At 41.9% G+C, this 26559-nt stretch overlaps 1 long non-coding RNA gene across 1 annotated transcript in view; it reads left to right on the top strand.

Moving 5' to 3' along the window:
• LOC309630067 overlaps nt 1-5736 on the top strand; it is a 124324-nt gene extending 118588 nt beyond the window's left edge. The window contains exon 3 of the long non-coding RNA XR_014245402.1: nt 5364-5736. This is a non-coding gene — a long non-coding RNA (uncharacterized lncRNA). The remainder of the gene's footprint in view (nt 1-5363) is intronic.
• Nucleotides 5737-26559: the final 20823 nt, after the last annotated feature.

The raw sequence follows: 26559 nt of genomic DNA, 5'->3' as shown, positions 1-26559 counted from the left end.
TATTTTCTATTACTGTACCTTCATTCATGCTGATCCTCTTTCTTGGAATGCCTTTTCCTGGTCACAGTGCCCCCTAGGGTTCAATCCAATCTCAGTTTTCCCCTCAAAACCTCTTCAGAGTCCTGCAATCAGATCTAATTTTTCTGTCCTTTAAATTTATGCAGCCAATTCTCCCCCCCCACCCCCTTTTTGGAATTTGTTATTTCTACCTTATGTTTCTCTTATTTCTACATTTTTCTTTTCTGAACTGTGAGATTGTGGCCTCATTTGGGGAGGAGTCATGTGTCTTGAGCATCTCACATAGCATCTGATACATGGTGATGTCTGTTAGATGTCTTTTGAGGCCCTGGTCATGGCTCAGGAAGTGGACATTCAGAAAGAGAAGATAATCATGTGGAAGCCAGAAGTGCTTCTATTCAAGGTTCCTTTTTTTCTTGGCATTATTAACTTTTGCAACATACATCCCTCCCCAAATGCCTTTTGCCTACAAAGCATGAAACAGTATAGGAAAATGGATTTATTTATTATTTTTGGCATGCTCAAATAAGTACAAGCCTATCTTGTTAATCCTTCAATTGGAACAACTCATTTAAACTTCCCAAGTAATTGTGTCAAAACCCATGTGCCTGTTTCAAGCAGATTGCTGGAATGCAAGGGTTTCAAATGAATAAAAAATGCACCTTGTTCCTTCTTCCTTCTCTTTCTCCTCCAGGGAGTACTCCTTCCTTTTCCTTTCCCCCAGCATAAATAGACTGACTTAAAAAAAATTAACCTTGTAACCCTTACTTTAAAAACTTCTTTCCTTCGTCTCTGTGGCTCTTCCTTTAGCCACCATGTTGTGCTCACAAATGCCGCAGGCTGCACGATGCAGTGTTCACGCATGTGTCATTGGTCAGAACGCCGGGGTTCAAATCTCACTTCTGCAGAAGTTCTAGCCCTGTGACCTTCCACCACCTTGTTTATCTTTCTCTGTGGCATTTCCTCGTCTCTAAAATGGGAATGATGATAATCCAGTTGTGGTCTAAAGATCAGGTGAATTGATGTCTGCATCGCACTTAGTACAGTGCGTGGTGTGAAAAAAGTATTAGCTGTATTAACTCTTCTATATTGCTAAGCTGAGAACCGACCCGTGTTCCAGAACCGTTTAAACTCTAGTGCCCACACGTGGCTATTTCTTGCTCAGATTGTGATCCCTGCTGATTTCTAGGCTGTCTTTTCTCACTCATTCCTACACAGAGCCACTTCTCCATCTTGTGTCTGTGCATTTTTTTTCCCTTTGCATTCCCAGATGTACCACTGTCCCCCTATTTGTATGGAGATTTCATTAGGCCCCCGATGGGGACCTCCCTGCATTGTCTTAGTTTGAGGATAGTCGTGGCTAATGTCCCAGGTTGCACTTTGGGTAGAGGCTGTGAGGAAAATTTCCACTATAAATGGTACTGTGCTGTTGGGTAGAGGCATCATGAAACTTCTTACCTTTCCCTATAGCATTTCGGGAGAAGAGGCAGGGCCTTGGTGGAGGAGCAGTTTGATTTGAAAGAGCAGATTCTAACAACAGCAGAGAGACTGGGGGAGAGCTGTTAGACAGCCTTGCAAACACACCATACTGTTGATTCTAAAAGTAAAGGGGCTCTCTTTCTAATCACTCAGTTTATATTTCTGAGCCCTCTTGACAAAGGCAGCGGAGATGAAGCCCAATGTTACAGATTTGGCTCTTGTGATGGAGTTAGCCAACTCCTGAGATGAAAAGTAAATCAGAAAAACGTGTGTGTGATTTATGCTTCTTTGGAAGCTTTCCACTCCTGTCCAGGGCTAAAAGTAGTAAAGTTAATGTATGCTCTTTCCTTTGAGTCCAGTCAGGGCTGAAACCAAACTAGATTGGAAACTCTTTATACCTTTTGACTCAAGACAGAGCTGCCCACAGTGGGCACCAAGCAAGTGTTAGTTGGCTCTGAGTTGCCTACTCATTCACTGTCCAGATTGTCCTACTCAGAACAACCTCCATTGTCTTATTTATAAATAGTTTCCAAGCTGCTACAAATGCAGTATGCAGTATTGTAGGTACAGTTTAATCAGTTGTTTAAAGATAAATGATCATTTGTTTTTTCTGGGATGCAGGCCCTTTTCTTATATAATCATTCTTACCTGTCACTCCTTAGTCCCTTTCAGCCTATTTTTTTTCACAAACGACTTTATTTATTTATTTATTTATTTAACATCTTTATTGGAGTATAATTGCTTTACAATGGTGTGTTAGTTTCTGCTGTATAACAGAATGAATCAGCTATACATATACATTTATCCCCATTTCTCCTCCCTCTTGCGTCTCCCTCTTGCGTCTCCCTCTTGCGTCTGTCTCCCACCCTCCCTATCCCACCCCTCTAGGTGGTCACAAAGCACCGAGCTGATCTCCCTGTGCCATGCGACTGCTTCCCACTAGCTATTTATTTTACATAGCCTATCTGTTTTTTCTTCTCAATGAATATTTGTGCTTTGGAATAATTTTTCCCAAGATGATGCATCTTAGTTTATATACAGTTTGCATTTTATTCAAGTTCAATCTCTTCTTTATATATTTAAAGCCTTAGGGTTTTGTTTTCCATTTCTAAGTTTTCATCATGTGCAGTGTTTTCCCATCCAGTATTATCAGCATCACTGGCTAATTTCTTCCTGTTCCCAGATCATGCAACTGTGAACACAATTGTAGGTTCCGAGAAAGCACTTGACAAATATTATTAACTTGTTGACTAATAAGCTGAAGGTGTAATTAGATGATTTCCTCAGTGGAGACAGAGCAGATTTTCAGATGCAAAGTATAAGACGGTGGCGTTCCGAGGATGCTCTTTCCTTTGATTCCCATCTGCCCTCGTCCATTAAAATTCATAGTGGTGTTCACTCCGACTCTTTTGCCAAAGCCATGGCATCTGCTTCTGATTTCTGGGATTAGGAAGGGTGAAGAAGCGGTCAAACTGGATGGGGAGAAAAGAGGTTGGGGATGAATGAAGGTGTGCTCATAAAGAGATTGAGGGTCATGGCTGGGGGCAGCCCTTCCAAACTAAACACTATTCAAAGTGTCAAAATCTGTTCATTCAGATTGGCCTCATCAGCGTGGCAGAGTAGAAAAGGAATAGGTTTTGGAGTGAAACTGCCTGGGTTGGTGTATCATTCCACTACCCTATTAGCTGTATGATCTTGAACAAGTCATTTAGACTTGTCTTTCTCCTCCCTTTCCTCCTCCTCCTCCTCCTCATCTTTCTTCTCTCGTCCTCTCTCCTCTCCATTTTCTTCTTTTTGGGAGCAGTTGTTGGGACCTAGTTCATTCATAAGCAGACTATTTCTGAGCTGTTTTATGTGTTTTTATCCTACCTTCAGGCAAGTAAATTTTATTTCCATTTTGTGGATGAAGTAGCTGAGGTCCAGAAAAGTTAAATATCTTGACCAAAGTCCCCAGTCAAATAAGTGATGGAAGGTGGTTCTTTAAACTCAGTGTAACACACTTATAGTATACAGCACAGCTTGTATTGATCAGAATATGCTGGGTTCCATTGCAGTAACAAAGAGCCCCAAATCACAGTGCATTACATCAGTGAAGCTTTTCTACTTCTCACCCATGCTACCTCACCCAGGCAGCAAGCTTGAGTTTGTTCAGTGTGTCTTTATTCCCAGACCCAGGCTGATTAAGTTACATCTATCTGATTTTTGCTACTTTCATTGCAGAAGGAAAAGAAATTGTGGAAAGGCACATGATGGCTCTTTAAGCCTCTCCTAGGAAATAACACATATTACTTCTGCCTATTTCATGGCCAAAGCAACATACATGAGCAAGCCTGACCATCAGTGGGATGGAGAAAGTATAATCCAGCCCAGAGATGAGCAACACATTTTGGGGAATAATATAATCTCCCAACTTGCTTTTCAAAGTGTGGTCTATAGACCAATCGATCAACATCATCCAGGAGCTTATGCAAAATTCATATTCTTAGACCTTGCCCCAAACCTACTAATTAGAATTTGCCTTTTAACAAGAACTGCAGGTGATTCCTCTCCATTAAAGTTTGAGAAATACTAGTCTAACTCACTGCTCAACTGTTACTTGCTTTTTTCCCTTTTCTCACTGCCTTCTATTGTTATTTTTATTCATTTTCCCCCTTCTACTATTTGAAATTCATGCCTTCTGCTTTCATTTTTTAAAGGTCACACCTAACATTTTAGCATGCGTATTTGGCTTAACAAAGATCTATTCTTCTCCCGAGCAGCACAAGAATCTTAGAATCTATTTGTTCTCTCTCTTTTTACCTTTTATTGTTCAATATTTAAGATTTGTCTGGTTTTATACTCACCAATTATCATTGTTATTATTGATTTTACAATTAATGCTTATCTAGATTAACCACATTTTAAACAATTTTATTTGGTCATTATTCTTTCATGTATTTCAGCCCTTCCTTTTGGGTTGAGAATCCTTCCTAAAGTACATTCTTTATTGGTGCTCTGAGCAAGTATCTGTTAGTGGAAAGCTGTCTGACGTAGTGTGCCTGAAATGGTCTTTATCTCACTATGATTTATGAATGGTGATCTAGATTGGTAAAGAATTCAAGGTTGACATTATTTCCTTTGAATGTTTCAAAGATATTATTCCTTTGTCTTCTTGTTTCTATTGTTGCTGTTGAGAAATCTTTTATTGTCTAATTATCATTTGAAGGTACCCTAGGTTTTCCCTCTGGATGCTTTTAAGATCTGTTCTTTGGTGTTGTGGAGTTTCACAATGGGTATCTAGGTGTGGATTTATTTTTACTTATTCTGCTCATAAATAATTTTGCATCCTGAATTATGTTTTTCTTCAATACTTGGAAACCCTGTGCTGTTATCTTTAAAGCTAATACACTTCCCATTTCTCTCTATTTTCTCTTTCTGGAACTCCTATTAGACATATGTTAGGCCTTTTCATTCTGTCATCCATACCCTTCACCACTATCTTAAATTTTTTTTATCTCTTTAGTTCTCTAAACTTAATTTTGGGTTAATTTCCTTACAGTTACTTTCATGTTCATTATTCTTTCTTCAGGTGTATCTAATTTGTTTAACCTATTCACTGAGTTTGTTTTTTTACTTTTCAAAATTAACTATTTTGTTTAGAGACGCAAAAGATATATAGAATACTGTAATGAATGCTTGGGAACTCACCATCAAGCTTCAGAAACAAAAACTTTATATCTTTTATTTCCTTTCATTTAAATGACTAAATTAAGATGTTCCACTTTGTTCTTTTTCAAACTTTTCTGTTATTCATTTATAAGGTCTTTTTTCTTTTTTATAATTTTCCATTCCATCTATATTAACCATCTAAAATATTTATCTTGCAGTTTCCCTGATAGGTCCATCATTTGAAGATATTGGAGTCTAACCTGGTATATGTTTTACATACTGACTTTTTTTTTTTTTAATTAATTAATTAATTTATTTATGGCTGTGTTAGGTCTTCATTTCTGTGCGACGGCTTTCTCTAGTTGTGGCAAGCGGGGGCCACTCTTCATCGCGGTGCGCGGGCCTCTCACTATCGCGGCCTCTCTTATTGCGGAGCACAGGCTCCAGACGCGCAGGCTCAGCAGTTGCGGCTCACGGGCCCAGCTGCTCCGTGGCATGTGGGATCTTCCCAGACCAGGGCTCGAACCCGTGTCCCCTGCATTGGCAGGCAGACTCTCAACCACTGCGCCACCAGGGAAGCCCTACATACTGACTTTTGTTTATTGAGGAGACTTTTTAAATTTGTTTTACAATTTTAGATTATAATCTAATTCAGCAGTGCTTTTTCTATTTGAATCCTGGTTGGCTGGGGTTGAGGGCACGTCCCTTTAGAAAGTTTGTTTTTTTTTTCTTTCAGGTGTTTTAGGGGCCTTAACAGGCCGGAAACCATTTTCATGGTTCCTAGAGCTTGAGAGTGGTAAATGCACACTCAACACACAGAGACACATTCCTGGTTACAAGTTCTTAGGGTAAACTTTATTTCCATCAGCAACCAGGCCTTGATAGAAAAAGCTTTCCTGTTATTTCCCTGTGCTAGTAGATAAGTTTTTTTAGTTCACCCTTTCACTGAATTTACAGCCCATTGAGTTGCCTGGTTTTACGTGAGGTGACTTAATTCCAACTCTGTGCCTTACTTTATCTCCTGGCCCTGTCTAGGCATAAAATCCAAGGGACTTGGGTTACAAAACCAGCAACACTTTCCATCTCCCAGACTGTTGCAGCTGAGCTCATACACTTACTCCTGTGGATTGAGATCCCTCTTTGTTTTTGGTGGAATTTTCTCTCAGTTTGTTATAAGCCCTGCTCTTTCACAGATGTTTATATTATTTTAGCCCATATTTTTATGTGATCTTTTGGTAAGGAGGTTTATTTGGTTTTCTAGTTCCCCAAACAGAACTCCCACTTACCTTCTTTAAGGTACTCTTTTTAAAAATTTTTTAAAAAGTCAATAGTACTACATACTTTGCAGATATTTTAAAGGACTGGGTAAATATATGAAAAATATCTCTCTGTGTCTGGCAATGTCTTGTACATAGTAGATATTTGACAAAATAGTTGTTACTATTTTTGTTATTCTTTAACATAGGAATAAAACATGAAAAAATAAACCATGAAAAAATGTTTTGGATTATTTATTATCATTAAGAAAGCCCTTCTGGGAATATTTCATGGCATAGTAACTTGGATTGGGGCCTGACTCTTGATTAGATTTCGTAAAGTTTGTTGAAAGCCTACTGTGAGGTTAGAACTCTGCTATATTCTATTGGTTTCTCAGTTTTCAATATAGAGGCATTGCCACCTTTAAACTATGTGCTGCTTTTTTTTTGAAAAAAAATTCTTAAAGTTTATATTGAATCATAAGGCCAATATTAAGGACATCACAGAAATTAACTTTATCATCTCTTCATTCTTTTATCATTTGGCTATCTGACTGCTGCTATGTCATCCCTACCCTCTTTGTATTTCCTTTTGCCAATTCAGTAAAAAATTTTTGAGTATTTATAATGTGTGCTGTATACTATATATAAAGTTAAAAAAAACAACGTGTGCTATGTACATATTGTTCAGGGCATTGTGAGGGCTACAGGTGTAGTATAGGAACATGTTTCCATCCTAAGAGTCTATTTGGAGAGATAACGTGTCCAAAATTATAAACAAGAACAATAACAAAAAAGTCTTAATTAAGTACCAGATACTGTGATGCCAGGGAAAATAGCTCAGTACCTGGTGAGAGAGTATTTAGCTTGGAGTCCTGGCTGTGTGACCTTTCATGTCCTTGTCTTCTATCTGGGAAGATCCTCCTTTTTGTCTTGAGGAATATTTTGGGGAGGGACATACCCAAGGCATTGGGTAATGTATCAGTTAGGACAAATGAGAGAAAACCCAGTTCAACCTAGCTTAAGAAAAGAAAAGAAATGTGTTGTTTAACCTAACTGAAAAGATGGAGGGTTGCCCTTCACATGTGGTTTGATCCAGGGGCTCATAAAGTGCTATGTGGATCTGGTTGTCCTCCATCCCTCAGCCTTCCTCACCTTCAGAGATGGTTCCAATATCAGGTTCCATATGATGGTTGTTAGAAGCACCAGGCCTCCATCTTGTGAGGTGTAAGTCCAGTGGAAAAGAGATCACCTCTTGTTTACAGCAGACCAAACCAAATATGATTGCATCTTATTAGTCCTGATTGGGTTATTCCCCCATCCCAAGGGCATGTGATACTCAATGGGACAGATCTGAGTCAGAACACTTGGGATGGAGTCAACTCTACTTGGAGCATATGGATTGAGAGAAAAAGAGGGACTAGTTACCCAGATGAAATGTTGCATTTGATTATTTTAAAAGGAGTTGATGGATTCTGGCAGCTAAAGCAGCAGAGAGAAGGGAGGGAGTTAATATATGGACAGATAGAGCCAGATAGAGCTCTGTCACATCTTGGGCAAAAGTTTCAGTCTTTGTGAAACTCAGCGTTGCCATCTGTAATGGTGTCTGCCGATAGGATAGCTTGGAGGACCAAGAGACCTAATGAATGCGGAAGTGCTTTGTAAATCAAAAAGTATTATGAAAGCATAAGAGGTCTATATTGTTACATGGATAGGGGCAAACATAGAGGAACATGAGGAGATATGGGTGGACTTTGGACATAATAAATAAATGTTTTTAGATGAGTTCCCTGGGGGTCACTAAAAACTTGCTCTGTAAAGGTCAGTGCTGTATTTGTCACATGGCTGATGGTCCTAAACTTTGACTTGTTCTCCTTTCTAGAATCTTTATGCATGCTCTATCTTCTCTCTCTCCCCTTCCTGGAATTTTTTCCTCATGAATATAGACTCTGAGCAAACTTTAGGGATCTAGATAATCTTTAGTAATTGCCCTGGTTTCTCAGAACACCTTGGAATAGATGAAGGACAGGAAGGAAATGGAAAAAGATTTATAAGCTCTGGGTTTCCAGATTCTTTATTCTCTTTTATTTCTTGTTGAAGTCGAAAATGATGTGTTCTGTGTTGTTTCACAAAAAGAGACTGTTGCTCCTTCTTCTATCTTGCTTTCCCAACACCATCTCTCCTTTATATTCTCTGGGTTATAAAGTATTGCTGTGTGGCTGAAACTGAATTATCTGGTTCACAATCCCTAATGAGCAGGAAAACAGGTTATTCCTTTGAACAGGTTTCATAGGAATCAAGCCCGTGAGCCAGCTGCTTCAGACCCTGAACTCAGATAAATTGGATGTATTTTCTTTTCTGTCTTCAAACATAAGACAAAATTTGGGAAGCTTCCATTGAACCAATATCTATTTTCTTTAGGCAGTTTATATTTTGTATGACTTTCCAGCTCTGCCTATGACTCTTTTTATCAATAACCTACAGTGATGCTTCTTTCATTCTGTGTCTTGTGTCTTCTGCTTTTTGCAACCATCCCTCTTTTCTGATCCACATAGGCCCTTTAGGCCAGTGGAGAGGGAAGGAGTTACATCTTTTCTACTCAATCTTTTCTACTCAAGAATTAAGAGAAGGTAAGACAGATGATCGTGGACTGGCTCTAAGTAGTGAATTGGTTTGAATTGCAAGATAAGTTTGCAGGCTGATTTTGGGTTCCTGGCATGGAAAACAAACAAAATAATCTAATTCTTCACAATTAAAACAACATATGGGTTTTTAAAAATTGCAAACTTTATTTTTAATCTTGTTTTTCACAAGGCTAAATACTTGGTCATCCTGGCCGATATGAAATATCGCTAGTATCCACCTCCTCACAAACCACTAATCCTCATTGGCTCCATGCAGACTGAGCATGGCCTCTCACTCATGGCTGACGCAGTTACATTGTTGATCTGTGGGACTTAACATTGAGGTGAAAATCAAAATGCAGTCAGAATCGTTTGATGGCTGAGGCAGTGGTTTAAATCACAAGGGCTAACAAATTGAAGCAATAATTATATTTGCAAAATTTTTATCCTAAACCCTCTACTTGCCTAGTACCTAGGAAGCTGACCTGTTTGCTGAGGCCCACCTTTCCCTTCTGGAATTCTGAAAGCCCCTTGTTGGGCTTGTGGTCCCTTAAAGAGAAGGAGGAACCTAGAGACTCTCTTGCCCTTCCACCACCTAGACCACAGGCTAGGAAGCTATACTCTCTGAGTTCAAATCCTCGCTCTGCCACTTACTGGAGAACATTGGACTAGTTACTTAACTTCTCTTTTAGTTTCTTTGTTTATAAAATGGGGATAAAAATAGTACCTATGTTACAAAGTTGTTAGGGTTAAATGAGTACATGCATGTAAAATTCTTAGAAGCTAGCACATAGGAAGAGCTCAGATGTTACTTTAGTATTAATTGGCATTACTTTTGATTATTATTGTTGGTTCTGGATCAGAAGATACCCTGTGACTCCCAATGGGACAGACATTTTACCTTCCAAGTCCTCAGTCAAGTCTTTTCTCATATTCTCAGTAGAACCTCTTTTACTTGACATGCTTCAATTCATTGTGTGGTTATGAACACGTGCACTCAAGCATGTGCACACGTGCGCCCACACACACACACATGCATGCCAGCTTTGACAGAGAAATTCTGATTGCGAGAAGCAGAAGCTCACTCAAGCTTGCCTAAGAAAAGAAATTTGAGTTTGCTCATCGCAGGCATTCAAGGATAGGCAACAGAGGCCAAAAGAACGCTGAATCTAGAATGTCATACTATATAGTATGGAGCTACCTCCTTTGTCTCTCATCTAACTGGATTCTTTTATCTCCTGTCTCATGGTTTCAGTACTCTGTAGGCATATTAAAAATCTGTGCCTGGGCTCACTCAGGGTTGGTTCCTCTTGAGTCTGGTGTGTGCTGGTTTAGGTAGCAATGTCTAGGGAAAAGGCAAGCTGGCTGTAGAAATTTAAGTTGGGGAAGGTTCTCTTAGGTGAGTTTCCAGGTGAGCAGGACATTCCTGCACCATTTGTGCAACTGACAGTCAGCTCAGTTTCACTGTAAGGTACCTACTTTGTAGAATTGTTAGTATTAAAAGAGCACGTAGGGCTTCCCTGGTGGCGCAGTGGTTGGGAGTCTGCCTGCCGGTGCAGGGGGCACGGGTTCGAACCCTGGTCTGGGAGGATCCCACATGCCGCGGAGCAACTGGGCCCGTGAGCCACAAGTGCTGAGCCTGTGCGTCTGGAGCCTGTGCTCCGCAACGGGAGAGGCCGCGACGGTGAGAGGCCCGCGCACCGCGATGAAGAGTGGCCCCCGCTTGCCACAACTAGAGAAAGCCCTCACACAGAAACGAAGACCCAACACAGCCAAAAATAAATAAATAAAAATAAATAAATTAAAAAAAAAAAAAAGAGCACGTAGACATAAAGTGCTTAGAACACAGCACATAGTAAGAGCTCACGGCCACGTCACTTTCTTTGTATTTTGGACAAGTGACTTCCTTCTTCCACCTCTCAGTTTCATTATCTGTAAGTGAAGGACTTAGACCAGGTCCTTTCTGGTTCTGCCATAGAACATGGTCCCATCCCACCTAAAGATCAGTTGAGGGACTAAGTGACCAGGGATTTCTCTTTCCTCCTCATCTTATTCAACTTCCCGGAGTAGGTTTCATTGTTGGGCTGCTCGTTAAGTTTCTTCCTTTTACCGGTGTGAATAATTAATTGCCACTATCATTTAGATTCCTAGCAACAGAGTTCTGTCCCACATCTCCTGTGGTGCAGCATGTACTTCCTGGGCAGATGAAGAGATAACATGTGTGAGAAATCTGTTAGCAATTAGCGCAGCCAACTGGACTTTCTCTGGAGGATACACAGCATCCCCCTCCGAGGGCAGAGACTCCGCTCCTCCACACCACAGAGAACCGTCTGATGTGCTCACTATTTAATGAAAGAACTGAAGCTCTAATGAGGTGGAAACGTCATACATGGGCAGTTTTCTCCGGAGGGATTAGTGGGGCAAGCCTCCTCCTGCGATGGCATTAGCTGTGCTGTTACGATTTAACCAAAGGCCTTGCCTCCTCTGGCAGGGGACGCCTCTCAGCTCATCTTTTACCTGCCTGGCAAAGCCTAACGTCTGCCCACTCCTCTAGTCTCAGTTCTAGAATCTGGGTGTGAAAGATGCAGCGGGAACCACTGCCCTCTCCCCGTGGTGGTTGTTAACCTCTATGTGTGAACTTGGTAATTCTCTCTCAGTGGGGAGTTCTCCTGCCATGGTGGAGAATTCCACGTGGGTCAACCAGCCCAGGAAAGGTTAGTGAAAAACTTCAAAATTCTAGACGTGTTCCGGAGGTGGGAATGACACAGGGATATGGATAGCTGGGTAGGGTTTTGGAAACTAAAGTTTGCATGGCTGTGACCATCAACTTGACTGCACCTAGGTCCCTTGTTCTCTCTTCCTATATGGGATGTGTGATCTCCAGGATCCTATTATGTCTACGAGGGGCGGATCAACATGCTGACTGTGGAACACTAAACCTTGGGGGATACTAAAGAGAGATCCTGTGGCCCTTCCAGTACTTTCTCTTGGTCTTGTTCCACGTTTTTCCTCTACTCTCCTGTCCTGTCCAATTCTCTCTGCTGCCCTGGTCTTCTTTTTTCCTGCTTTTTACCTTTGACCCAGTCATCAAAATCTGAGGACATGTTTCACTGTTGTGATAGTGATCACCAATACAGGAAACCATGAATTGTTTTACTGAGGATTATATAAAAGAGTTAATTCTCTTGACATCAGGAATGGTGAGTGTGAAGTAAAGAATATCTTCTCAGCAAGTTTGAGGCTCACCTTTCTATGACTGACCGCTCTGTCTAAGTTTTGATGCTTTTATCTGAAATACTTCACTCCAGTAATAGGAGTGGTAATGAGGAATACTTACGTGTGTGCAGTGGCCTGGGGAGGGAGGGTAGTTTGTGGAAAGTAGGGCTGGAGGGGGAGTAGGGAGTAAAGGTTGCTTATAAGCCTAAGAACTACTTAAGATAATAAACCTCTGCTATTGAAAGTTTGGGATTGAAAAGGGAATAATAAAATAGTAATCAAAAATGTGCTGAAATGAGTTTGATGCAAATGAGATGCAGAGAGTGCCCTGGATGTGTTGGAAGAGGATGTCAGATAATTGGAACGTGTGCATTCTGGCCTACGCATGGCCAGCGCCAATCTCTTCAAGAATTCTCTGGAGCCTCTTACTGCTAAACCATTTTAAACAGAACAGGGACATTTTTTTCCTTCCTGTCAGTTAGAGAGTTGTGAAATTTTGTCTATTTTGGTGTTTGTTCTATTGGGAAATGGACAAGTTCTGGAGAGGAATCAGGAACAAGTGTTGGCAGACACTCCATTCTCATCCTGAGTTCAGCCAAGTCACCTTAATCCAGCAACTGCCTGGCACGAGAGAAGACTTGGTGGTTTATGTCGTAGGGAGAAGGGAGGCATGTCTAGCAAAGACCAAACTCGGGGTGCCCATTCACTCTGACCCCTGACCTTTGCTCTGTGGGTGAGGGTCTTCCTGGTGCCACCCCTTTGGCCCTGAGGAAGAGGAGCAGCTAATCAGAGGGGCCGGATTTCTAGGCTACCTTTAGCAGTTGGCGGGGTTCACGTCAGGCAGCTGTGTCCTGTGTTCTGTCTCCCACAACCTCCTGCTGTGAAGCTGGTTGCTAAGTTGAGTCTGACTCTTTCCTGGGGCATTTCCTACTCTGTCTGCCTCTGCACACATGCCATTGAGGCAAGATCATCCATGTGTCCAGGGAGAAGATAGTAAGCGCTTAGCTCTTAGATACAGGACTTGAGGTCCAGCCCTGCTTTTCCCAGAAAGCCTACGCTAGTCTCGCATTGCAGCACCTGGCCCTGGCCATCACTATGCTTCCCGTCTGTCTGTTGTTCCTTAGGCTCCTTTGAACCTTCCCAAGGGCTGGTGGGTGCAGGTGGCTGGCAAAGTAGGATTTAACAGAGCCCTCTTATCCTTCCTGTAGGCCTGGCAAAATCACAATGCTGCTCTTATCACCAAAGGACAGAAATGTTGCCAAATTGCTCCTCTGCAAAGGGATTAAATTATTCTAATCTGAAACCAGAGAAATTGAAGTATGATTGGGTGTTAGATATGATAATATGCTTTGCTGATGTTTATCTGGGCAGAGATGACAAGCCAGGATGGTGAAGCTGTGGGAACAGATTTATGAGGGGACCAAAAAAAGGATTTGAGACTCAGAGGAAGGCTTGTGCTGCTTACTGGGATGCTTGTAGACCAAGAGGATGGAAAGCCTGATTTAGGGAGATTTTTATGGGCAGAGTCCAGGGCAGCTGTCAAGTCATGATTTGTCTTTATAGATAAATGGAAAGCGAGTTTTACCTTAGAAGAGAGAATGTTCTTTTCTGGTGACCAGAAGACTTGAGTCCTAAAGCAGAGGCTAGAAGAAAGAAGAAATAAGGAAGAAAACTGGAAAAGGAGAACTATTTGGATGTCTGAATCTTTTCTTCTTTATATTGAAGTATAGTTAATTTACAACGTTGTGGTAGTTTCAGGTGTACAGCAAAGTGATTCAGATGATATAAATATATGTAAAATCTCCATTCTTTTTCATATTCTTTTCCCTTGTAGGTTATTATAAAATATTGAGTATAGTTCCCTGTGCTATAAGATCTCCTCCCACTAAAAGTAATGTGTCTTGGGTGCAGATCTTCAGGGTGTGATTTGTTAATGTGCACATGGTGGGAGGGTGTATTATCCAGAGTAGGGGGGCAGCTTGCTGGGATGAAGGATGGTGAACCCAGGAGCATGGTGTTTGAGAGAGAAGAGCTTATGCACTTGATGAGGCTTTAGAGAGTAACTCAAAATGCAACCACTGAGTGGTGGAAAGAATCTGAAATGATTTCTGGGTTCAGAGTTTGACTCTGCCAGGAGGTAGCACCGTTACCTGAGGAAAGCTTCATCCCCTTTCTGAGCATTAGTTTTCCTCACCTGCAAATGAGGAGCTGGTCACGTGACTGCTAAGCTGACTTCAGCCCTGACTTCCTGTGTTCCTGTAGCGTGTTTGGGAACTGTTCTGGGCTGTGCTTTGTCACAGGGGTCCTGTGTCTTCAGTAGGCACACCACAGGCTCTCTGTTTCTCTTGTCAACTCAGTAGCATCTGTGCCCCCTTACGAACAGCTACGACCACCCCCTGCTCCCCACCACGATCCCATGTTTCTGATTCTTTGGAATTACGTTTCTCAGACTCCCTTCTCAGCAGGTTCTGTGGTGGCTTTGGCCGATGAGAGGTACTTGTATAAGATTTGAAGCCAGAGGGAAAGAAAAGTCGTGAGTTACCAAGGCAGCTGTAGACATCGTGTGGGCCTCAGCAGATGGCAGACATGGGGCCATATCAGTGGTTTCTGGGCATTGTCCTGAGAATCACCTGCTTTGGTGCTGTAGGCAGTTGAGATCATTAGCAGTGACTTCTCTGTGATTCTTGTACTTCTAGATTGTCTGAAAGCCAGCACCAGCCTCCTTGACCTTTGAATCATCCCCAACCCTTACAACAGTCATGTAAACCTCTAAGTCTATATTAAATCTCTTTCCATTTAAGTAGTTTCTGATTTCCTGACTGTATTCGTCAGGGTTCTCCACAGAAACAGAACCAATAGGATGTGTACGTATATAGAAAGAGAGAAAATTTTATTCTAAGGAATTGGCTCACACGATTGTGGAGGCTGGTGAATCCAAAATCTGCAGTGTGGGCTGGCAGGCTGGAAACTAATAGAGCCAATGGTGCAGTTCCAGTATGAAGGCAGGCATCCTCAAGACCCAGGAGGGAGGATGGTGCAGACAAATGCCAAAGGTAGTCTTCCGGAGATTTGACTTTTGCCAAGGGAGGCTGGGTCTTTTTGTTTTATTTAGGCCTTCAACCGATTGGATGAGGCCCCCCCAGATTATGGAGGGCGGTCTGTTTACTTAAGGCTTGCCAATTTCAATTGTAATCTTATCCAAAAACTTCCTCCAATTTAACACATAAAATGAACCATCACACTGATGAAAGCCTATTTGATATAAAGCTTTAGGATCCAGGAGACAGAATTTCAAATATGGAATGTGGGATAGGTTATCTGGTTTAGTTAGACTCAAATGAGAAATGACCAGGGAAACTTGGGATTCTAGTAGTTCATGTAAAAACTTAGTTAAATTTTCATTTATGTTTGTCCATAATTAAGTGTCTATTCGATATAATGCTTCTGGAGACAAAGTGGCTGATGTAATAGAATGTTAAGAAGGAAATAGCAAGCTGTAGAACTATGGGATGAATGGTTGTCAGTGCATAGGGGAGCTTAATGAAGGCATGGAATCCTTAGAATTAGAATGGGACTTTTGGACGGAGTCTGTTGAATATTTGGACCTTGAACCCCAAATCATCCTGAATTTCCTTGTCAGCAGAAGCAGTTCCTCTTTCTATCTTTCAGGTGGTTGGTCTCCTCATTTTTAGACACCCTGCAATAAAAGGAATTAAGGCAGTTAGGAGAAGCTGACTATCCTTAAGGCTTACCCCCACTCTCTCTTACTGCCTCCAGATCCAAACTAATATTGGATCTCAGCAGCCTCCAGGGATAAGAGGACACAATCCAAACTTGGAGGAGATTGCATATTCATCAAAAGAAGATTTTCCCAATAGGTTCTTAAAATTTATATACAAGGAGGAAATAATACAGCATTGGATTGGGCTGAATTTATCAAAATGTATTTGAAGTTTTATCTCAAACAACTGAAACTGACTCTAACAATTGCTTACTTGGTGAACATAAATGTGGACTTAGTTGTAGCTTGTTGTAAGTGCAGTTGAGATGTTAGACTTTCCTGGGTAAAATGTAGAGGAATGAATCTAAAGGCTTAGCAAGGCAGAAATGTTGGATTAGGTTTATCATACATGACCCCCTTACTCACATTCATCAGGAGGGCCTAGATAACATTCTTTTTACTGAAACATGGGGAAGGGCATTAGTGAGGGGAACACCAGTATCTTTGAAAAATTCTTTAATTGTTGTTCTCTACAGGCTAAGAATGGTACAGGGAAATGCCATGATTGAAATGAGCTCCCTTAAATAAATGGGGGTTTGGAATCCTGGAATGACAGAGGACAAATGATAACGCTTAACTACCAAAGAAAAGAGACTCTTGGTGATGGTAGTGAGCAGCAGGGCCAGAGCAATAATCAGAATGATTTCACATGCAGAGATTTGGGGGAATAGGTCACTGATCTTGGTATCCTTATGACTGAAATAGATGGGAAGCCTCCTAGAGTCTTATTTGATCTGAGTAACTGAGAAACTGTATGTCTAGTGAACAGAGAGCCCTGATCTGTTTCATGAAAATGGTGATTAAAGTTCTCTCACACAATTTCCAGGCTGGAAGTAGTTGACCCAAAGATGCTTGAATGAAAAAGGGAAGTGTCTCCCCTTGAGGAAGAACCCTACGGTATTGCCGCAAGTATATACATTGGAAGCAGTCCTTCTGGCTTTCCCCCAAAGGCTCATGCAGCCATTTCCCAAAGACTCTGTGCCCTTGAAAAGTGAGAAAACCCGTATTTTTTGTAATTCCTAGACTTTCGCTCTCAATTGATGCTGCTCCTGGGGATCCAGTATACTGCTGCGGTCCACCAGTCAGAGTAAGGATTTATAAAGTCAGATAACACGTGGAGTTTTGGCTTTAGTCAATCTCAGAGTGAGTGCAGTGCGTCCACACCACCACCCTGTGGTCACTTCTCCAGTTCCTAGATGCATAGTTGGAAGACACATTTGGCCGCTGGAAAATCCCTGCTTTGGCTGCCTAACTTAGGGCAATCATCATAGGAAGAACCAAACAGAAGCCCATGGAATTGTCTCTCCCACACAAATAATAAACCAAAAGCTATATTCCCTTGGAAAATTACAAAATTAGTTGTATCAAAAAAAAATTGAAAGATGCAAAAGTGTGCTTCTTATGTCATCACCATTTAATGTGTATATTTATCCTATATAGAACACAGCTAGATCTTGAGGAAAGACAATGGATTCTTTTAAACCTAATTGGGTGTGGTAACTCCAGGCTCAGCTAAAGTTTTAGATATGGTCTCTTTCCAAGAGCAGATATCTTCATTCTGTTTCTGGCTTTGTCCTTGTCCTTTCTGGTGTTTCTAACCATCTTGTCTCTAGTACCTTCTATGTAGCCACTGATCTATCAGTTGTTTTTGGTCAATAGCAAAGACCACCAGAGGCTGTTTCTTTCACCTACAGGGACAGCAGTCTGCCTTCCTTCATTCACCTCACATCAGTGTCAATTGTCAGACTCTGTCCTATTGAGTCTGCAGGAATCTTGATCATCTCACTAACCCACAGGCCATCATTGCTGGTCTTCTACATTGTTGACATCCTACCAATCATCTTTGGTGAGTAGCAGTTTTCTAGATGTCTTCATCAGCACATTGTGCACGAGGGTGGAAATATCTCCCGTGGAAAGTCAGGGCTTATCACTTTAGGGCAGTTTATAGGAGTTCAGTGGTCTGGGGTGTTAAGCTGTCCCCTCTGGAACGTGAGAGATGAGTTGCTGCATTTTGGATCTCCATTCACAACAGAGAAGTGCAATGTTAGTCAGCTTCTCTGAATAACACGTTTCAATGTGGTACTTTGACTCATTTATCAAATAACCCGTAAGACCGCCAGTTTTGAGTGGAGCCCAGCAAGAGAAGGCTGTGCAGCAAGTGCAGGCTGTAGTGCAAGGTGCTCTGTGATTTGAGCCTTATGAAATCAGACCTAGTAAGTTGTCTGGGACAGAGAGGAATGTTTTCTGGATCCTCGGGAAAACTCTGATTAGAGAATCATGGTGAAGACCCTGGGGTTATAAAGTAAAGTCATACCATGTTGAAAACAATTCCATGCTTGCTTCCAAGACTGAATCTCTGACTGTTGGACAACATGTGAACCAAGCAACCCGAACTGCACATCATCTATTGAGTGTTATCTGGTTAACCAAGCCATGATGTTGGGCATGTGCTGTCGCATTCCATAATCAAGTGGAAATGGTATGGATGAGACTGGAATTGAGTAAGCCCTGGGGGCAGGAGTAAGTTCCTTGAGCAAGTGGTTTGGACTCCCATGGAATCTTCTTCTGTATTGCTGCCTCCCCCTCATCCCACACCTGTGGAATCATAGGAAGCTGCTGATGGTCATTTGTCTAGAGAAGGGAAGACCTGGGGCCTTGGGTTTACAGATGATTCTGTGTGATGTTCCAGTACCAGACACGGAATGGATTGCTGTTACATTGCAGGGGTGGCCCTAGAGGACAGTAGGGAAGGGAAAACCCCTGGGAAGGACTTAAAGAGCTAGCCAGAGGGATGGTCTATACTAGGCAGTGGCAAAAACTTTGGCTGGATGATCAGAGACTTGGGGATATCAAGGTTAAAGGCTTAGGGACAGAGGACTCTGAAGAAGAGGTATGTAGATGGACATTTTGTAATGGGCATAGAGTTAAGGATAATTGTTACCCATGCGATTGCTCAACAAAGGGCATCTGCTGCAGAGAAGACTCTCAGTAATCACAGGGACTAGATGACCTGATCTGTGATGGCTGCCAGCTTCTTCCCCCAGCTACTCCACAACTTGCTCATCAACAAAGTGACCATGTTAATAGGGATAGGTGTTATGCATGAGCTCAACAACATGGATTTTCCCTTATCAAGGCTGCTCTGGCTGCTACTATTGAGTGCCCAACATGTTAACATGTCAATGGCAGAGACCAAAGCTGAGCTCCAATATGGCAACATTCCCCAGGAGGACCAGCTAGCCACCTGGTGGTGAGTTGATTGCATTGGACTCCTTCCATTATTGAGGGGACAGCAATTTTTTTCTCCCTGGAATAGACGTGTAATATGGATATGGGTCTGCCTTCTCTGTCAGCAACGTTTCTGCCAGCACCACCATCTGTGGACTTACTGAATGCATTATTCACTGTCTTGGTATCACACACAATATTTTTATTCTGACCGAGGAATTTTATTTTGTAGCCAAAATAATAAATAAAAAGAGAGTGAGGGAAAGAGTCGCATTCATGGGATTGGCTGGTTTTATTATGTTCACTCAGAAGCAAGATGCACTGAATACTCAAAAACAGCAACCTGTATATGATACCATTTATCCCATTGCCAGAACATATGGGTCTAGAAAGCCAATTTTTGCTTCCCAACTTCACGCCTTTGGACTCTGGTGGTTTAGAACTCTTAGTTCCCAAATAAAGAATCCTTTCACTGGGAGACATGACATTAATTATCACTGGAAGCTGAGGCAACAGTCTGACCATTTAGGGCTCCTTGCACCACTGAACCAAGAGACAAAGGAAAGAGTTAGTGTATCATTGGTGATTGACTCTGATTATGAAGGGGAATTGGGGTTGCTGTTACATAAAGAGGTATGGCACAGTGTCTGGAGCCTAGGGGATTTACTGGGGTATATTCCATATTCGACTGGTAGAATTTAATGGATGTCTGTAGCAACCTGTTGTGGGCACCTTCAGAAATGAAGATTTGGTCATCCCAGCAGATAAATAGATATGGCTGGCTTAGATGCTGATTGATTATAAAGGGAACATGGAATGGGTGGTAGGAGAAGGAAGTTCATGGCCTTGTCAACACTTGCAAACTGAGGACTGTGTTAGTTATGTGTTTTTTTTGCTTTGAGGTACATATTTGAGGTACAGACATTTGCTTTGAGATATATGAGATACAGATGTCTCATATACCAATTTCTTCTCTCTTTTCCGTACAGTTTTATATAAGATGTGTTAGTTGTGATTAATCTTATAATTTAATCCTTAGTTTACTGGCTACCAAAGAAAGATTGTGACCAATCTAGAAGAGGAATTAACACTACTCAGAGATGGATATGGTTCCTGAAGGAACTTTGAGTCTCTCCTTTTGCAGGAGAGGATGAGTGCGTCTACATTTGTATGGGAGGCAGATGCCTCATATTAGGTAGACACACATGAGGTTATTGCTAATGTTGGTTAGAAGAGAAACATGGGTTAAAAGGGTTTTATGGATTTGAGTTGAGAAAAGGGGTAGGTTTTACTGGGTAATCTATTATCAAATCAACATCAGCCTTCCCCCTTATATAATCACAGGAAAGAAGACTTGAGAACTACATTTCCCAGCATCCTTATCAGCATAATTCCAGGTTATATTCTGCCATGAAATTCAGAAGAGGAAGGGAAGGAGAATCCCTTATTCTCTGGCTGCAGCCGTGGGCAGGTGCACAAGCACAGCAGTTGCAGATAGCTGGTTTAGCCAGTGCTCTGGGCATCCTCTTGTTGCTGCAGGCAGCTGTGGTCTCTGCCGACAGCTTCCTCGTGATTCATGCACTTCTGGGTTTTCCAAAAGACAGCAAGGGCCTCCTTGACTTTTACTCTTTCGGCCCTAATGAAAATTGTGTATGCCTCTAATTCTTTTGTGAAATCCCTTCCCATTTATAATATCTTGAGTGGCTTCTGTTTTCCTGACTAAACCCTTTGTACTAAACCCAAGTTTCCTCCCCTACCCAGAAAATCCTGAATCCAGGTTTCCTACTTAGGAAGAGATGGGTTAGGCAAGGCTGTCTCCAAACATTTTCACTAAATGAAGCCATTTTTGAAGAGTCTAAAATTAACCTCTTCAGAAATGTCTAAAATTAGAAACAGTCAGTTTTCTGTGTTGGAGTGGCTTTTTTCTTAAGGGCCAGGGTTCCCTGGGAGATCTTGGTTTAATCATAGGGATCCTGAATCTTTAAGTATACCAGCCACTATATGTAGAATAAATTTTAAAAAATAGGTTGGCTGTTCAATTACATCCTTTATCTCCCTCTCTTTTACCCCCACTCCAGCATACATAAACACAAAAATTTCAATTTGTTTTATTGGTTAATAATATAAAAACTTATTTTAAAGCATTATTGACATTATTGTAATTATTTTCATTGATTTTTTTCTCAGTAAGTGAATATAAAAAGTATACCTATTCTGAAGTGCAGATCTTTGAAAATCTTTTGACTTTAAAAACATTTCTCCATACTAAAATGATTGGGATCTACTGCCTTGAAGTACAAATATCCCTGTGGTTTTTCTCCCATCCTTGAGCCTGGTATGGAATGAGCATGGCACTTATATTTTCTCAGTCCCTTTCTTTTTCTCTTCTTCTTCTGGGACCCCTATAATTCGAATGTTGGCGCATTTAATGTTGTCCCAGAGGTCTCTGAGACTGTCCTCAGTTCTTTTCATTCTTTTTTCTTTATTCTGCTCTGCAGTAGTTATTTACACTATTTTATCTTCCAGGTCACTTATCCGTTCTTCTGCCTCAGTTATTCTGCTATTGATCCCATCTAGAGTATTTTCAATTTCATTCATTGTGTTTTTCATCGTTGCTTGGTTCCTCTTTAGTTCTTCTACATCCTTGTTAAATGTTTCTTGCATTTTGTCTATTCTATTTCCAAGATTTTGGATCATCTTTACTATCATTATTCTGAATTCTTTTTCAGGTAGACTGCCTATTTCCTCTTCATTTGTTAGGTCTGGTGTGTTTTGACCCTGCTCCTTCATCTGCTGTGTGTTTTTCTGTCTTCTCATTTTGCTTATCTTACTGTGTTTGGCGTCTCCTTTTCACAGGCTGCAGGTTTGTAGTTCCCGTTGTTTTTGGTATCTGTCCCCAGTGGCTAAGGTTGGTTCAGTGGGTTGTGTAGGCTTCCTGGTGGAGGGGACTAGTGCCTGTGTTCTGGTGGATGAGGCTGGATCTTGTCTTTCTGGTGGGCACGTCCACGTCTCGTGGTGTGTTTTGGGGTGTCTGTGGCCTTATTATGGTTTTAGGCAGCCTCTCTGCTAATGGATGGGGCTGTGTTCCTGTCTTGCTAGTTGTTTGGCATAGGGTGTCCAGCACTGTAGCTTGCTGGTCGTTGAGTGAAGGCTGGGTCTTGATGTTGAGATGGAGATCTCTGAGAGATTTTCGCCATTTGGTATTACGTGGAGCTGGGAGGTCTCTTGTGGACCAGTGTCCTGAAGTAGGCTCTCCCACCTCAGAGGCACAGCCCTGATGCCTGGCTGGAGCACCAAGAGCCTGTCATCCACATGGCTTGGAATAAAAGGGAGAAAAAATAGAAAGAGAGAAAGAAAGAGGATAAAATAAAATAAAATAAAATAAAGCTATTATAATAAAAAATAAGAAAAAAAATTATTAAGAAAAAATTTAAGAAAAAGTTTTTTTAATTTTTAAAAATAAATTTATTAATTTTTTATGATAAATAAGAAAAAAATTATTAAGAAAAAAATTTATTATGAAAAAAATTTTTTAAAATAAAAAATAAGGAAAAAATTATTAAGAAAAAATTTATTAAGAAAAAAATTTTTTAAGTAAAAAAAAAAAAAACTAGACGGACCGAACCCTAGGACAGATGGTGAAAGCAAAGCTATACAGACAAAATCTCACCCAGAAGCATACACATATACACTCACAAAAAAAGGAAAAGGGGAAAAATTAATATATCCTGCTCCCAAAGTCCACCTCTTGAATTTGGGATGATTCGTTGTCTATTCAGGTATTCAACAGATGCAGGTACATGAAGTTGTTTGTGGAGTTTTAATCCGCTTCTTCTGAGGCTGCTGGGACAGATTTCCCCTCCTCTTCTCTGTTCGCACAGCTCCCGGGGTTCAGCTTTGGATTTGGACCCGCCTCTGTGTGTAGGTCGCCTGAGGGCGTCGGTTCTTCGCTCCCACAGGACGGGGTTAAAGGAGCAGCTGCTTGGGGGCTCTGGCTCACTCAGGCCGCGGGGAGGGAGGGGCACGGATGCGGGGCGAGCCTGCGGCGGCAGGGGCCGGCGTGACTTCGCAGCAGCCTGAGGCGCACGGTATGTTCTCCCGGGGAAGTTGTCCCTGGATCACAGGACCCTGGCAGTGGCGGGCTGCACAGGCTCCCGGGAGGGGCGGTGTGGAGAGTGACCTGTGCTCGCACACAGGCTTCTTGGTGGCGGCAGCAGCAGCCTTAGCGTCTCATGCCCGTCTCTGGGGTCCGCGCTGATAGCCGCGGCTCGCGCCCCTCTCTGGAGCTCGTTTAGGCGGCGCTCTGAATCCCCTCTCCTTGCGCACCAGGAAACAAAGAGGCAAGAAAAAGTCTCCTGCCTCTTCGGCAGCTGCAGACTTTTCCCCGGACTCCCTCCTGGCTCGCATGGCACTTATAGACAGAAAGCCAGGGGTTATATAGTGTTTCTTGCTTCTTGCTGACTATGAAATCTTGTATAAGTCACTTTTTCTCCCTGAGACTCAGTAACCTCTTCTGTACAGTAAGAGTGAAAATAGTTGTTAGAAGTAGTAATATATATTTTCACTCCTTATTCAAGGATTTCATAGTCAGCAAGAAGCTGACTTATTCAAGATTTCATAGTCAGCAAGAAGCAAGAAACACTAGTAACATGGGGGACTTCCCTGGTGGTCCAGTGGTTGAGAATCCGCCTTCCAATGCAGGGGATGCAGGTTCAATCCCTGGTTGGGGAGCTAAGATCCCACATGCCGCCGGGCAGCTAAACCCGTGCGCCACAACTACTGAGCCAGCGCTCTCTGGAGCCTGAGCGCCACAGCTAGACAGAAGCCCGCGTGCCGCAACGAAAACCCACGTGCTGCAACGAAAGATCCCGCATGCTGCAACTAAGACCTGATGCAGCCATAAATAAGTAAGTAAGTAGTAGTAGTAACACGAAATAAATATTTAAAAAAATCAGGTAATTTAAGTAAGTGTTATACTGTGGTCAGCTAGTTCTAGAAGAGTTCTGAGCTCTTTATGTACCTGCAATAAGCACTTATCTAACTCTCCTCTCACTAACCCAAGCTTACCTCAACCCAGCACCATACCAAGAAAATAAATGTAGATTGGGCAAAGCTTGTTTACTCCTTCTGATTTGTTTATTTTGCAGTAAGAATTTTTTTTTTTTTTACTGATTGCTTATCCCTTCCCTGTTGTATTAAATAAAAGTTATTTTGCTCAGACTGCAAGCTAGCATGGAAGGAAATATTATCATAAGAGTATAGAGAACATTTCATGGATCCCAAGGGCAGGGAAGTAGTTAGACTTTAACTAGAGACGAGAACTAGGAATGGAATATTTGTCTCTTTTTAAAAGTCTCTTTGTTTTTCTCTCTGAGACCTGCTTCTCTGACCCACATGATGGAATGTGATTCATCATAGTTCCTCAGCTTACGTGTCACTTTTCTAGCAAGTGACCTGGAAAGCGCTAGAGTCGCTTAGTCCCTATTCCAAATTCTGAGTTGGGAAAATCGGATTGAACCTTCTTGGGTCAAATGACCATCTCTGGTCCAAAAAAATGGGGCCAACATGACAGGCTCATGGGGTACAAACAAGGTTGCTAAAAGCCCTCTCCAGTGGGTGAACAGCAGTAAAGGTAGCCAGCGTGAGCTAGAGCAAGGCCCTGAAGGTTCTGTATGAACACCGGAAAGGTCAGGCAAGGGCTGGAGGCTACAGAGTTGTCTCCTGAAATGCCGAGTCCTGATAACTTACATGCTAAGCTCTGCATTATGAACTTGCACATTCATTTATCTGTTTATGTGTTTCTTGAGAGCTCGCCAAGTGTCAGGTACTGTTTTGGAGTTTGGGATACTGTCATGAGCTGGATGCATATAGACCTGTCTCACGGGCTTTGCAATTTTATTCTAACTTGTTGAATTCTAAGCCTCACATTAAACCCATATCTTAGGCATTTTAATTCCCATTTTATAGGTAAAGATGCAGAGAAGTCAGCTTTTCTGGCACAAGGTCAGAGCCCTTTCTGTTCCACCATAGATGACAGGAATTAACCTGGTATTTTGTGTACCAACTTTTGATATACTGATTATAAATCATTTTTGTCACTGCATCATATCATCTGTTTTCTCAGGCAATTCTTTTCTGAATTATTTCAGTTACTGAATATGTTTGAAACTAATTAAAGTGTACTTTAAAAAAGTATCCCATATTGGGCTGGGCCATCTCCCAAGTTATTTTAAATTAGTGAGGTCACTATTAATGCAACCAACTATATTAATAAATGCAAGAACATTTCTTGTACATCTATCAAATCCAACAAGCTCTAAGCTAAAATCAGATTTTAATATTTTATAGATGGGATAGGAGTTTAGCTTCTAATTACTCATTTGCCATGTTCTCTTGTACCAGGAGAAAGAGGGTGTATGTTATCGTGCTCAGTTGTTGAGAGAGAAAGAAAGCAACAATAATGGCAGACTGATGCTGCAGGTAAGCTGGGAGTCTGTATATGTTGTTCCAGACACTATTATTTATTTCCTCTTTATGCATTACCTCATTTAATTCTCACAAACCCCAGTGAGGGATAATCATCCCAGTTTTATGAATGGGAGAACTATGGTTCAGAAAGGTTAAGATACTTTGTCGAGATCAAGGAATCACAACTTGTAGCCAGATCTTTTTTGTTACGAAGTTCAAGCTCGCTCCACCACCCAGTCTTGATTGTAATATCTGCAGCTTCATTGTAGCCCATATGGGAGGTGAAATTCCAGCAACCACGCCAAGAATTTGTGAAAAGCTTCTGTCTGGTCAAGAATTGCCTCGGTTCTGTATCAGACTATTTCTGTAGTTGGACACTTCTTTATTTGAGGAGTTTCTGGATTTGCTTAGCTTCCCAACTAGTGTTGGGATTCTTTTAGAACCCACCTTGAACTAGTAAAGCAAAAACGAGGCAGACAAACTGAATGAATGCCCAGGAACCAGAGCAGTGCTGAGGAGGACCCATGGCCTGGAGCTGGGCCCACAGTCCCCGTCTCCACTCTCCACAGCTCTCATGCAGTTTGCTTCTTTGCAACCTCGCAACCGAAGAAGAAAGGGGGTTGAGTATGAGATGGGACTTCTCTCTCCAAGCTCTGGTTTTTCAAATCTTTCTGAAGGCCCTTGGTGGGCCTGGATTGGGTCTCGAGTCCTCTCCTTGGCTCACATACTGCACTGGGGCTGGGGAGTTGAGGTGAGGGCCGCTGTCTCACTCTCACATACCTGTGGCCAGGGGAGGGGCCTCTGTAGTCAGAGGAAGGGGAGTTGGGTGCTGGGAAGGAAA

The sequence above is a fragment of the Balaenoptera borealis genome, assembly GCF_965194805.1.
Source record: "Balaenoptera borealis genome assembly, chromosome: 5".
Classification (NCBI taxonomy): domain Eukaryota; kingdom Metazoa; phylum Chordata; class Mammalia; order Artiodactyla; family Balaenopteridae; genus Balaenoptera; species Balaenoptera borealis.
The sequence above is the reverse complement of the archived record's forward strand: the minus strand, read 5'-3'. Positions and strand labels throughout refer to the sequence as shown.